We start from the raw sequence: 13,749 nt of genomic DNA on the forward strand, positions 1-13,749 counted from the left end.
AAGAAGGCTTCCAGGCCTCTTGAAAGGAGGCTTCCAGGCCTCTTGAAAGGAGGCTTCCAGGCCTCTTGAAAGGAGGCTTCCAGGCCTCTTGAAAGGAGGCTTCCAGGCCTCTTGAAAGGAGGCTTCCAGGCCTTTTGAAAGGAGGCTTCCAGACCTCTTGAAAGGAGGCTTCCAGGCCTCTTGAAAGGAGGCTTCCAGGCCTCTTGAAAGGAGGCTTCCAGGCCTCTTGAAAGGAGGCTTCCAGGCCTCTTGAAAGGAGGCTTCCAGGCCTCTTGAAAGGAGGCTTCCAGGCCTCTTGAAAGGAGGCTTCCAGGCCTCTTGAAAGGAGGCTTCCAGGCCTCTTGAAAGGAGGCTTCCAGGCCTCTTGAAAGGAGGCTTCCAGACCTCTTGAAAGGAGGCTTCCAGGCCTCTTGAAAGGAGACTCCAGGCCTCTTGAAAGGAGACTCCAGACCTCTTGAAAGGAGACTCCAGGCCTCTTGAAAGGAGGCTTCCAGGCCTCTTGAAAAGAGGCTTCCAGGCCTATTAAAAAGAGGCTTCCAGGCCTATTGAAAAGAGGCTTCCAGGCCTATTGAAAAGAGGCTTCCAGGCCTCTTGAAAGGAGGATTCCCAAGCAGCACAACTTGTTTCACTACTGAACATTTCACTGTGTTGCAACTATTCGGAAAGAAACAATCTTTGCATATGTGCCATCAAAGATAGCTCTCTTGCAATCTAAAAAGCGCAAATGGTGGAGCCTATGGAAACATCCTTCGATTGCAGTGAAATTGCAATAATGTTACAAAATACTACAGCGGAAAAAAAATAAAACAAAAATATAAAACTGGATTCGATTTATGGATCTTATGATTGATAGTCCTTCACTCTACCACAGCACCACTCAATACTTCGAAGGGACTGCATGTTGACTCACCATAAAAACCATACGATTATGAAGTTTTGTACTCGAGTGCACCATCAAAGGAAATAAATGTGAGTTGTCAAAACGTTGAACGATGCTAAATTAAACATGAAGACACACTCAACATATTTGCAACTTAATTTTAACAATTAACTTTGATTGACAACTAAATTTTGAAAGACGCATTGAAGTTACATGGTAAAAAATATGTAACTTAATGATTTTGTTGCGTATTTGCAACATGAAGTGCAGTATTCTTTGGTTGTTTGTTTCCAAATGTCAAACACGTACTGCATTACAAATGTTAATGAAACAATGATCACAATTCGAACGTCAAGATGTCATTTGATGCAACTTTTTTGTGCTTTGATGTTCTTCCAATGCCTTTAATGAAACTGAATAGGAACAAGGTGCTTTTAGGAAGATGTTGCGTGTGCTACTTGGGTTCCAGGCCTCTTGAAAGGAGGCTTCCAGGCCTCTTGAATGGAGGGTTCCAGGCCTCTCGAAATGAGGCTTCTAGGCCTCTTGAAAAAAGGCTTCAATTACTCTTGAAAGGAGGCTTCCGGGCGTCTTGAAAGGAGGTTTCCAAGCTTCCGAACTTTTTGAAAAAAGGCTTCTGAACAACTTGAAAGGAATCCTCCGTCCGAGCCTCTTGTAAGGAAGCCTTCGAGCTGCTTGGAAGAAATCTGTTCTGGTTGTGGAGGGCAGGATTCTATTGGATTTACTAATCGCCATTCATATTATGTACAAAACAAAGTTTTGAAATAAAAAAAATACACAATTATCAAAACTTTATCAATAAATTTTCATTGGAATTGTAATTCGTCCGCCATTACGAATTTATGTTCGAGGTACCCCCTAGGGCCAGTGAAGGTACCCCCAGGGGTACATGTACCCCATGTTGAGAACCGCTGTTCTATTGCAACGATTAGCTCCTTTTACCCTTAGTATAAATTAGGTTAAGTTTAGTTTAAGTTTAAAACATTGAAATTCCTACATGGTTCAATTCAACCAGAGGAAAAATTCTAACTGCCAGAGGCAATTGAAATGTATTAATAATAACTGAAATGTAACATAGAAAGGATGATAGTGTTGAGAAAACACGGAACACCTAGTCTAAGAGATGAATGCATTTGTATTAGATAATTAGCAAATAAAATTAGGTAAAAGAAAAACAATAATAAGAAAACGATTTGTTCCCAGTTTCTATGTTTCTACGTGTTGCGAAACGATTTGTTTTCAAAAACCGAATTGAGCAGTAAAATGAAAATATTTATTATTCCCAGAGATGCCGAAAAACGGTTGTATATTTCCAAAGTAGTAATTCAAACACCCACGTTCAAGTCTGTATGTGATAAAAATTACCAAAATGCCATAATATACACTTAAAACCTATTTTTGGGACCATTTTGAGGTTTTGGCCAACCTTTATGCTGAAGCAAACCACTGTGCATCGGCATTTGAAATTCCGCAACTTATTGCTAAGGTATGGAAAGCTGCGATAAACGGCTAAAAAATAACTGCAATCAGCGACAGTCATTTTTGATGTGACGAAACAAACAAGACCGTAGAACGCATATCGTTTTTCTTCGATACTAAAAATAACGTTCCCACAGCGCAAATAAGTAATTACGTCGCCCTCCAAACATCCGGTCCACACCCCATCTGGAACCGCTATCCTCTAGAATCTGTTATTGGCTACCAGCAGTCGCACCAGATCCTCATCATTATCTGACACATTATCGCTGGTGATCATACCCTGTCGCGCCCTCCGCCCCTTTGAGAGTTCATGAACTTTCCTACTGACAATTTCCACAAAACATCGATACATTTCCACCATCGATTTTTCCGGTTATCACAGCTGCTCCGCTCGTACTGTTGCTCACATTCTGTTTCCTCTCTTGCGACTCGAGCTCGACGCCGAGAGCGCGCTTCCGATTCCCCAGCATGAATCGTTAGTGGAGACGTGTAGCAAACGGCGCAAAGCATACTAACAAGTGGGAGCTTGAAGAGCATTTTTGTCGCTATGGAAAATACGACGACATCAGTTCGATTATTGTAGGGAAAAATCTCCAGCCAGACGCACTCAGTTTGCGTTAGAATCCCGTGCTAAGAGCATCTTACAAAAGTGTACTCTGGCGATAACCCCGTGGATGAATAGTTTCCATTATCTACATCTCGCGTTAAGTATATGACGGCGGGCATGGTGGCACTTTGGCTAGCCAAATAGGACATTGTGTGATCCCAAGGACTTTTGGTGAAAATATAGCGCGCGCGAATATTAGTTGCGGATTGATTTTTCGGTTGGCCATCCAGTTGTGATTGGGAGATCCAGGAGGGCAGCGGAAACCGTATTGTTCGGAAAAGGTGAATTTGGTAAACAGTGTGTTTCGGAGGAACAGAAAAGGATAATCGAGAAACTATATACGAGGGCAGCTCAGACGGGTGGTGCTCGCTGCTCATGTTTCCGAGGAGGACGGTCACGACGACGACGACGACAATGAGACTATACGGCTCCGTGTAGGAGTGGTGAAAAGTGGCAGTGTTTGACACATCATTATACATGCACAATAGGGTGCGGCTTAATTGGTTCATGCGGTTATCTATTAAAAAGGATGATGTTTTAGTTTAAATCATTGCATACATATGTTGAAAAACAGAAGATGATAGTCATCAAGGTTAAAGGTGAAATCAATGTCAGACTGCAATTTGTTTTGAACGGCTGGTTGAAGAAATAAGGCTGAGTATAATTATCATAATCATGATAATCTACGTAAAATAGGTGTGTATCGAACGTGCAACAAGTTGTAGGTATCCACTCAGTGAACCTTAATATATAACATAAGCAGTGTTGGGAAATGTCATTTCGGTGTCATGGGACTAATTTGTTAATAATGTTGTTCAAAAGTTATTTATAGTTCGGAATTTTTATTGAAACTAATACGCTTGAAGGATCCCATAACTTTGTCTAGCAAATCATTGTTCTGAATACAAAATGTGAAACATGAGGGCGACATTGCAAAGGTGTCACGAAAGATCATGACATTAATGTCATTTGTAAGTTCAGAACTGATCCAAATATCAAAATTCACATAAATAAAGACAAAAAAATTATTTAACTTAAACTTGTACTGTTGGACTGTTGGAGTTATATAGGATTATTCAAGCGTTTCCAGATCATTAAATCTCGGATTGTAAATTACTTGAAAAAAATTAGCGCATTAGTACTATATCACCGTATTTTTGTTTCAACACAAGTATCGTTTTGAATTATGAGCTAAAATTTTCCTTTGAATGTTAGTGATTAGTATTTCTATCATTCAGTTAAAGCCAAGTTTTGTTGGTGTTTTGATCAAGAAGCTTGAGTTTTCAAAGTCAGTGTGAACAATGCTTTCTCTTGTCAAATAACTATTATTTGTCGAAGTTTTTAAAAAGAGATTTTAATTCATAATTTTTGCTATCTATAACCTGTCTATTCATAAATTACGTAACGCGTGTGGGGGAGGTTCATTTTGCGTTATACTTTGTTATACTATGTTCGCACTAGGGCCTTGTAACATGCTATTCAGCTATCTTGATGAGTTTTTTTTGGCGACTACTAGTGGGGGAGAAGGTGGGTACTGCCAAATGCAGCGCATAACGCGAACGAAAATTCATTTTAAAAGTTGTAAAAGTAAAAAAAAAAGTTTTAAAAGTAAAAGTTCAATGGATTTCCAACAAATAGTCGTTTCTAAATTTATCATTGATGTGGAAAGTTAATATTTTGAGCAATTAAATAATTGTGTGACATCGAAAATAATTTAAAAGGAATAGTTTGCAGTGGCCATCGAGCAAGCAAGCACAGTGCGTGTTTTAGTCGTCGCGAAAATGATTAATTATCTATCTGGTGTTCGGTGGCTCATGCGCATGTATTAGGGTGCGGCCAGAGTAGACGCGAAGTGCGAAGCGAAACGTCCATACGATTTGACAGCTCCTTATTGGCGAATTCGAGAAGGATCCAGTGACAGAGTGCGCTGCGAGTGTTTGGGAGAAAAGTCGTCAGAAGCGATTATTTACATTCAAAATTAAATATTCTTAATAAAATTTACTTCACTTTTTGGTATATAGACACATGTTTTCCACTGGTAATGTCTTCTTACAGTCTTTAAGCAGCTGTTGAAGACGAATCCCACCCAAATAAGCCGCGATTTAAAAATCCGGGAAATCATAACCAAGATAGTGCGGTGGAGGCATTGCAAGAGATGTGCTATTTAATCGGAAAAATCATATGTAAGCACCCACGGGATGGAAGCTCATCCCAAAGAAAGCAAAATTTTCTTCCAATTTGCGACTATTTCAGCTTTCATGAATGGTTGAATTAACCAGAAAATGCGAAAATCGTACTCCCTCCATATGCTGCCAATACACTTTTTTGGCCAACGACACTTTTTTCGTGGTTCTTGTGACGACCACCAGATGTCGAAATGATCGATGAGCTTTACTCAAATTCGCCTATTATTGATTGTTATTCCTTTGCGTGCAATTTTCGCGCGGTGTCGCGTAGACGCGTCTACTCTGGCAGGCACCTTACGCTTTGCTCCGGTCGAAACGAGTGCAATCTTCAATAGATCGCAGTAGCCTTCGAGCAAGTAAGTACAGTGCGTGTTTTAGTCATCACGAAGTAGTCAAGATATCAAATCAGTCTTGGGGAAAATACATTAGACACGCGTTGCTTTTCCGTTTATATATCATCATGAATATAGCGTCGTTCAAAAGAAATAATTAGTTGCTTACCATGGCGATTTTCAATAGATTTCCTTCCCAACTAACATACTATTCCTTTCCAGTGCGCTCAAGGAGATGCAGAAGATTCCTCGGTCTCTTGTAACAATGAGTGTCGAACTAATTTTCCTCCCCTTATCCTAATTGACTGTGAGGACGTGGCCGGCATCGCTTCTTCTTCTTATTGGCATTACATCCCCACACTGGGACAGAACCGCCTCGCAGCTTAGTGTTCATTAAGCACTTCCACAGTTATTAACTGCGAGGTTTCTAAGCCACGTTACCATTTTTGCATTCGTATATCATGAGGCTAGCACGATGATACTTTTATGCCCAGGGAAGTCGAGACAATTTCCAATCCGAAAATTGCCTAGACCGGCACCGGGAATCGAACCCAGCCACCTACAGCATGGTCTTGCTTTGTAGCCGCGCGTCTTACCGCACGGCTAAGGAGGGCTCCGGGGCCTGGCATCGCTATTGGTCTTGAATTGAAGAAACTCCGATGCTTGTACAGTGAGAATAGCTTTCTAGTCCCGAGAAAACTATTCAATTGGTGAGTTGTGCATTATTTGTTGTTTTTCGGCCAATCACGACTAGCAACTACGATGTCTTCTTCTTCATTGGCATTACATCTCCCACTGGGACATTGCCGCCTCGCAGTGTTCATTAAGGTCGGAGGGAAGGGTTTTCCGTTAAAAAAGTGCGTGGTAGCACTCTCTGAGAGAGAAAATTGCCCAATTCAGCCCGCCAGAATGACACTGTCAGTGTCGCCAAAATTATTTCATCATTATGCAGTTTACAATTGCTTTAGAATTTGCCGTAAACGGAGAACAAAGGGCAACAATGGCAACAATGGGGGAGAAATTTATCACCCATGAAGTGGTTCGGCGAGAAAACAACAGCAGCGCCGACCAACCACACAATGAGGAGATCAAAATAAACAAACTCCAGCTGGTTTTGGAAAATGAAAACATGAACAGCATTTGAAAATATCGTGAGAGGATTTCTGTACAAGGTTTCCACCAGGAGGGTGAAACGCCTGTCATCCGCGGTACAATGGCTGTTTTTGGTACCCAGTTTCTGGGTAGTATACCCGAATTCATCGCTCATTTTGGGTGACTGGTTCGTACGCAGCTGGTGCTAATTATCGGCAATTAACTTCTCCTGGCGAAAACTTGCAATTAGTTGAGATACATCGAGCCTTTTGTGTTTGTATGGCTTCTTTATGTCGAAAAATAGCTCGTCGATACTTCCGAAGTTATGTTATCATGAATTAAACGAAATTAAAACAGAAACATTGTGCGCCATATTGAATGAATGGTGGGTAGGCGTATCAGCCTTCTCTTCAGTCCCCTGGTTTCCACACAAGCTTTGAAAAGGATTTGGGTAATAAGAGTGGTGCTGGTGTAAATAAGACAAATAAGATAGATGAGACAAAGAAGACAAATAAAGTAAGTTCCTCCAAGAATTCCTTCGGAAGTTCCTCCAGGAATTCTTTCGGAAGTTCCTCCAGGAATTCCTTCGGAAGTTCCTCTAAGAATTCCTTCCTCCAGGAATTCCTTCGGAAGTTCCTCCAGTAATTCCTTCGGAAGTTCCTTCAGGAATTCCTTCGGAAGTTCCTCTAGGAATTCCTTCGGAAGTTCCTCTAGGAATTCCTTCGGAAGTTCCTCTAGGAATTCCTTCGGAAGTTCCTCCAGGAATTCCTTCGGAAGTTCCTCCAGGAATTCCTTCGGAAGTTCCTCCAGGAATTCCTTCGGAAGTTCTTCCAGGAATTCCTTCGGAAGTTTCTCCAGGAGTTCCTCCGGAAGTTCCTCCAGGAATTCCTTCGGAAGTTCCTCCAGGAATTCCTTCGGAAGTTCCTCCAGGAATTGCTTCGGAAGTTCCTCTAGGAATTCCTTCGAAAGTTCCTCCAGGAATTCCTTCGAAAGTTCCTCCAGGAATTCCTTCAGAAGTTCCTCCAGGAATTCCTTCGGGAGTTCCTCCAGGAATTCCTTCGGAAGTTCCTCCAGGAATTCCTTCGGAAGTTCCTCCAGGAATTCCTTCGGAAGTTCCTCCAGGAATTCCTTCGGAAGTTCCTCCAGGAATTCCTTCGGAAGTTCCTCCAGGAATTCCTTCGGAAGTTCCTCCAGGAATTCCTTCGGAAGTTCCTCCAGGAATTTCTTCGGAAGTTCCTCCAGGAATTTCTTCGGAAGTTCCTCCAGGAATTCCTTCGGAAGTTCCTCCAGGAATTCCTTCGGAAGTTCCTCCAGGAATTCCTTCGGAATTTCCTCCAGAAGTTCCTCCAGGGATTCCTTCGGAAGTTCCTCCAGGAATTCCTTCGGAAGTTCCTCCAGGTATTCCTTCGGAAGTTCTTCCAGGAATTCCTTCGGAAGTTCCTCCAGGAATTCCTTCGGAAGTTCCTCCAGGAATTCCTTCGGAAGTTCCTCCAGGAATTCCTTCGGAAGTTCCTCCAGGAATTCCTTCGGAAGTTCCTCCAGGAATTCCTTCGGAAGTTCCTCCAGGAATTCCTTCGGAAGTTCCTCCAGGAATTCCTTCGGAAGTTCCTCCAGGAATTCCTTCGGAAGTTCCTCCAGGAATTCCTTCGGAAGTTCCTCCAGGAATTCCTTCGGAAGTTCCTCCAGGAATTCCTTCGGAAGTTCCTCCAGGAATTCCTTCGGAAGTTCCTCCAGGAATTCCTTCGGAAGTTCCTCCAGGAATTCCTTCGGAAGTTCCTCCAGGAATTCCTTCGGAAGTTCCTCCAGGAATTCCTTCGGAAGTTCCTCCAGGAATTCCTTCGGAAGTTCCTCCAGGAATTCCTTCGGAAGTTCCTCCAGGAATTCCTTCGGAAGTTCCTCCAGGAATTCCTTCGGAAGTTCCTCCAGGAATTCCTTCGGGAGTTCCTCCAGGAATTCCTTCGGAAGTTCCTCCAGGAATTCCTTCGGAAGTTCCTCCAGGAATTCCTTCGGGAGTTCCTCCAGGAATTCCTTCGGAAGTTCCTCCAGGAATTCCTTCGGAAGTTCCTCCAGGAATTCCTTCGGAAGTTCCTCCAGGAATTCCTTCGGAAGTTCCTCCAGGAATTTCTTCAAAAGTTTTTCCAGGAATTTCTTCGGAAGTTTCTCCAGGAATTCCTTCGTAAGTTCCTCCAGGAATTACTTCGGAAGTTCCTCCAGGAATTCCTTCGAAAGTTCCTCCAGGAATTCCTTCGAAAGTTCCTCCAGGAATTCCTTCGAAAGTTCCTCCAGGAATTCCTTCGAAAGTTCCTCCAGGAATTCCTTCGGAAGTTCCTCCAGGAATTCCTTCGGGAGTTCCTCCAGGAATTCCTTCGGAAGTTCCTCCAGGAATTCCTTCGGAAGTTTCTCCAGGAATTTCTTCGGAAGTTCCTCCAGGAATTCCTTCGGAAGTTCCTCCAGAAGTTCCTCCAGAGATTCCTTCGGAAGTTCCTCCAGAAAATCCTTCGGAAGTTCCTCCAGGTATTCCTTCGGAAGTTCCTCCAGGAATTACTTCGGAAGTTCCTCCAGGAATTACTTCGGAAGTTCCTCCAGGAATTCCTTCGGAAGTTCCTCCAGGTATTCCTTCGGAAGTTTCTCCAGGAATTCCTTTGGATGTTCCTCCAGGAATTCCTTCGGAAGCCACCACCACTGAAGACTACCTTACTGTTGAGGTCGAATTACGTTTCTGTCAAGGTATAATTAAGTGATGGAATTAAATGGGATTGTACAAACTCGTCTTATGACAAGTATTAAATAATGCTATTTTCTAAAACTAAGAATTCTTATATGATAAAAACAGGAACACCGTCTTTGACCAGAGGTCGTACAGACTGAACTCTCAACACTTGACAACGATTAGCCACCTTTGCAAATGTTAGGCCGACAATGTCCATGTCATCCGCGAAACAAATAAATTGACTGGATCTGTTGAAAATCGTACCCAGCTGTTACACCCGGCTCTCCGCAAGACATCTTCTAGCGCAATGTTGAACAACAGGCACGAAAGTCCAATACCTTGTCTTAGTCACCGGCGGGATTCGAACGAACTGGAGTGTTCGCCCGAAATGTTCACAAAGTTTTGCTTCCCAGGAAAGCTGTTCTCGTCCATAATTTTTCATAGCTCTACGCGGTCTATACTGTCGAATGCCGCTTTGAAATCAACGAACAAATGGTGCGCTGGAACCTGGTATCCACGGCATTTTTGAAGGATTTTCCGTACATTAAAGTTCTGGTCCGGTGTCGAGCGGCCATCAACGAAGCCGGCTTGGTAACTTCCCACGAACTCATTCACTAATGGTGATAGACGTCAGAAGATGCTCTGGGATATCGCTTTGTAGGTGGCATTAAGGATGGTGATTGCTTGAAAGTTCTCACACTCCAACTTGTCGCCTTTCTTGTAGATGGGGCATATAACCCCTTCCTTCCACTCGTCCGGTAGCTGTTCAGTTTCCCAGATTCTGACTATCAATTTGTGCAGGCAAGTGGCTAGCTTTTCCGGGCCCATCTTGATGAGCTCAGCTAATCTGTTTAAACAGAATTGCAGTGTCTTAGTCAAGGCCTTGACAGGTCACTGCCAACCAGAGCTTAAAATATTGATCTTCATGAAGCAACTTCGGTCCGAATTTTGACAAACATCGCATGAATATTCAAAACATAGAATGACATAGTCAGACGACTACTCCACGAACTCATTCATTCGACTGTCACTGAGTGTATTTACTATGTGCAAAAAAAACATAATTAGCATTGTTTATGTTGATGTTTACCGTTGAAAGTGCCTCGCGGATGAAAATCGGAATCAGTCCTGTGTGATAAATCCAGGCTATTGACATCCTATTGTTAAGCCCATCGCCAGATCGTAGCCAGGATGTCCCGGGCTATAATTTTTTTTCATACTGCGTTTCAATGATGACAGCGGTCTATGTCTATTGATGATGATGACACCGCGCTTGTCACCGGCTCGGATAAATCACTTTACTCATTTGAAACGTGTTCAGATTTCAGATAATTTATCAATAACAAATATTCAACTGAATATTGACTGTCCAGAGACGATTATGAATGTGTCGGAAGTGAACTGACAAATGAAGAAAATTGGATTTCACCAAAAAATTTCGATTATTTTACACTCTGCTGCCAACTGAACTATCACCTGGCAAATATTCAACGCGTTGAATCAATTGCGTTTCCAAATATTTGGAAAAGACTTACTTAGTGAATTTGACTTCAAAAACCTGAACCTTCGGAGTAATTTGTTGTTCATAACCCGTTGTGGTAAGGAGCTATAGGATTTTGTACGCTTATGCGTTGTATACCCTCTTCAAGGGCCCTTTTCCCAACATTCCCTTTGTTCTTCCATCCACATTCCTTTCCTTTTTGTTCACTCCCTTTTCCGTCAGGTGCGTGATGAAAAAAGGCTGTGAAGGCGATGGCACAAATATCCCAAATTGAGGTGAACGTGCTCCTGGAGCCGACGTTCTGATACCTGATACCATCAAGATGCTCCCATCATTGTCCCTGCACATTTCGGATCGAGGCACGAAACCTTTGCGGGATGCGTCGAGCTTCTGATAGAACTTGCGTGTTTCTTGAGAACGGCACAGCACAAAAAGTAGGACAGTAGAAGAATATGTAGAAAAACGAAAGAAGAATAGATGTGGAGGAGAGGAGAAAGAAGGAAGAATGAAGAAGAAGGAATAAATGAAGAAAGAAGGAAGATGAAGAATTCATAAGCAAGAAGAAAGAAGGAAGATGAAGATGAAAGACGAAAGAAACTATAGAAGGAGAATAAAAAAAGAAAAAAGAAAAGAAAAAAGGTTGGTGACAGATGATAGAGCTAAAGAGAAAGCACAGCCCATATTCAGCTATTACAGTCATACAGACATCACCTCGTTTCGTTGATTGATATTTTACACCATTCTGCCGCTGCAAACGTAACCCGTCTTTGCAGTATTGACAGTATTGGTCTTGAAACAAAAAATACGTTAAATATTGTACTCGCCTCCATATGTACATTGAAAACATTAAGCCGCACCCTAATATATGTACATAAACCATACTTATTGTAGTTACTCCGGCAGCCTGAAGCAGTTGAATACTGCAATTATGGAGAGGTTGAGTCGAAATAAACGAAGACTCCCGGTTGGTTCGTCGTGAAGAAAACATCATGTTTGTTATACTTTCAGCTTTCTGCGTATCGCCGTATTTCATCGAATAAGTTGGATTTTGTTATTCGGTTTTAATAGTGGAAAAGTTGGACTCGCAGAAGATAAACAACTTCGTACTTTCGGCTGATGAACTGCGAATGCCCATTTTTATAGTGATGTGGTCATAGACGAAGATTGATCGTTATGAACAAGTGACAGTCTGACGTGTCCCTTTGGCGGTGTATGCAGCTTCAAAGACTTCGGCCATTTGAGACCAAGTGGAAAGTTATCACAATGAATGAGAAAAGTTTAATCGGAAAAGGTGGAAACAATTCAGAACAAAAGAAAAGTGAAAACTTAATGTAATACACACTTGGGTTTTCCTTTTCCTCATTGCCTCCAAACAACAACGGTTAACCAACCACCCAGAATAAGGAGGAGAGTACTCGTTAACGAGCAGCACCTATGTGTTAGTGTGTATCCTGTTGGTATGTGCTGTGGGGAAAATGATCCCCAAGTAGCCGCTACGTGAACGTTGTAGACGTCCCCACAACACCGCGTGTGCTCTAGTGTTAGTGAGTAAAACTGAATTTTCCACGTTTGGCCTTTGTCACTGGTCCTTCCAGAGCTCTCGTAAATGTTACTGAGGCATGCCTCGGTATTGGTGGAAAATTGTAATTCAATGAAAATACACCTTTTCCTTCATGCATAACATTGCGTCGCGGTGGAAATACGAGTCGTAGAAACAATTTCACTAGAAACGCAACATCGAATCGTCTCCATCCCGAACTGTCGCCACCAGACACCTATTTGCATGAGTGGCTCGCGTATCGACAGCTGAGTAAACTCTTCTCCGGAGCGCCTGTCCACAGAACAACAATGTTCAGTTTTTCTCGTCCTTGGTGACGTGGTTTCGCGAATAATTGCGTGTTTGTGTGTTGGGGAAGCTATCGTGCCAAGCTCTGCTGTTAGTGCGAAGAGAAAACAGAACGTTCGCATGGCCATTGAGGCAACAACAGCAACGACGACGACGACGTCTCAGCTGTACTAGCTAACAGGTATGTTGACTGTCAATAGTGCTAAAAATACCATCACCGTTCGTTTCGTGACAATTAATGCATGTTGGATTTTTACGGAAGGGATTGGGGGCGAATCTTTGAATATTTGATTCGCGGAGTGAATAATTGAGAATCAAACATTGTATCTTAATGGGCTGCCTAATTTTGTACATTTTTTAGTTGGCACAAAGGCACCAACTCGATTCAGCAACATTTGAACTTCCGAGCTGAAATCAATGTACATTATTATGCTTATCCTATCACAGTCTTCAGGAAAAAAAGAACAGAAAAATTTATATTAAGCTCTTTTAGTGGAATGTATTCAACCGTCTAAGACGAATTAAGTACTGTCCATTTAATTCCACCAGTTAATTTTCGTTATCTTTGCAGATACGTATTTCGACCACAACTGTGTGGTCGTCTTCAGTGTCTCGTACTTGATTCGACTTTAGTCGATTTGCATAAAATAATATTAACTCATTAGGTATTTGGATGCGTTGCGTACATATTTGCAAACCACGTGTTTCGAAATGGACTAATTTTATTTGCTGATGATCTATTACATGCATTCCTCTTTTTTTCGTGTTTGATTAACACTAATATCCTTATTTGCTATAATACATATTTAGTTAGTAATAATGAATAAATTTCAATTGTCTGTGGCAGCTAAGATTTTCCCTCTGGTTTAAATGAACCGTGTAGGAATTACAATGTTTTTAGCTTAAACTAAACTTAACCTTAATTAAGGTTACTAAAGGTACAAGGAGCTAATCGTTGCAATAGAAGATTTTTATCCTAAGTTGGAAATTATTTTATTGGATATTTGTGGCGGTGTCTCAATAGTAGAAATTCTATGAAGCTCATTGGTACTATACCAGGGAGGCAACTTCAGAATCTTTTTCGAAATTTGCTTTTCA

The 13,749-nt window shown here is 42.0% G+C and overlaps 1 protein-coding gene across 7 annotated transcripts in view; it reads left to right on the top strand.

The window, feature by feature from the left end:
- LOC134224819 (mucin-2) overlaps window positions 1–13,749 on the top strand; it is a 261,218-nt gene that overhangs the window by 22,912 nt on the left and 224,557 nt on the right. For 2 of the 7 annotated variants that reach the window (XM_062704408.1, XM_062704414.1), the window contains exons 1-2: window positions 2,944–3,265; window positions 11,814–12,832. The exons of 2 other annotated variants lie outside the window; for them this stretch is intronic. The gene's annotated coding sequence lies outside the window, so the exon portion shown is untranslated. Of the gene's footprint in view, window positions 1–2,943; window positions 3,266–3,351; window positions 3,681–11,813; window positions 12,833–13,749 lie in introns of those variants that run through there. 3 more of the 7 variants (XM_062704415.1, XM_062704409.1, XM_062704413.1) reach the window with 3 other exon arrangements.

This window comes from Armigeres subalbatus, chromosome 3 (assembly GCF_024139115.2).
Source record: "Armigeres subalbatus isolate Guangzhou_Male chromosome 3, GZ_Asu_2, whole genome shotgun sequence".
Taxonomy (NCBI): Eukaryota; Metazoa; Arthropoda; class Insecta; order Diptera; family Culicidae; genus Armigeres; species Armigeres subalbatus.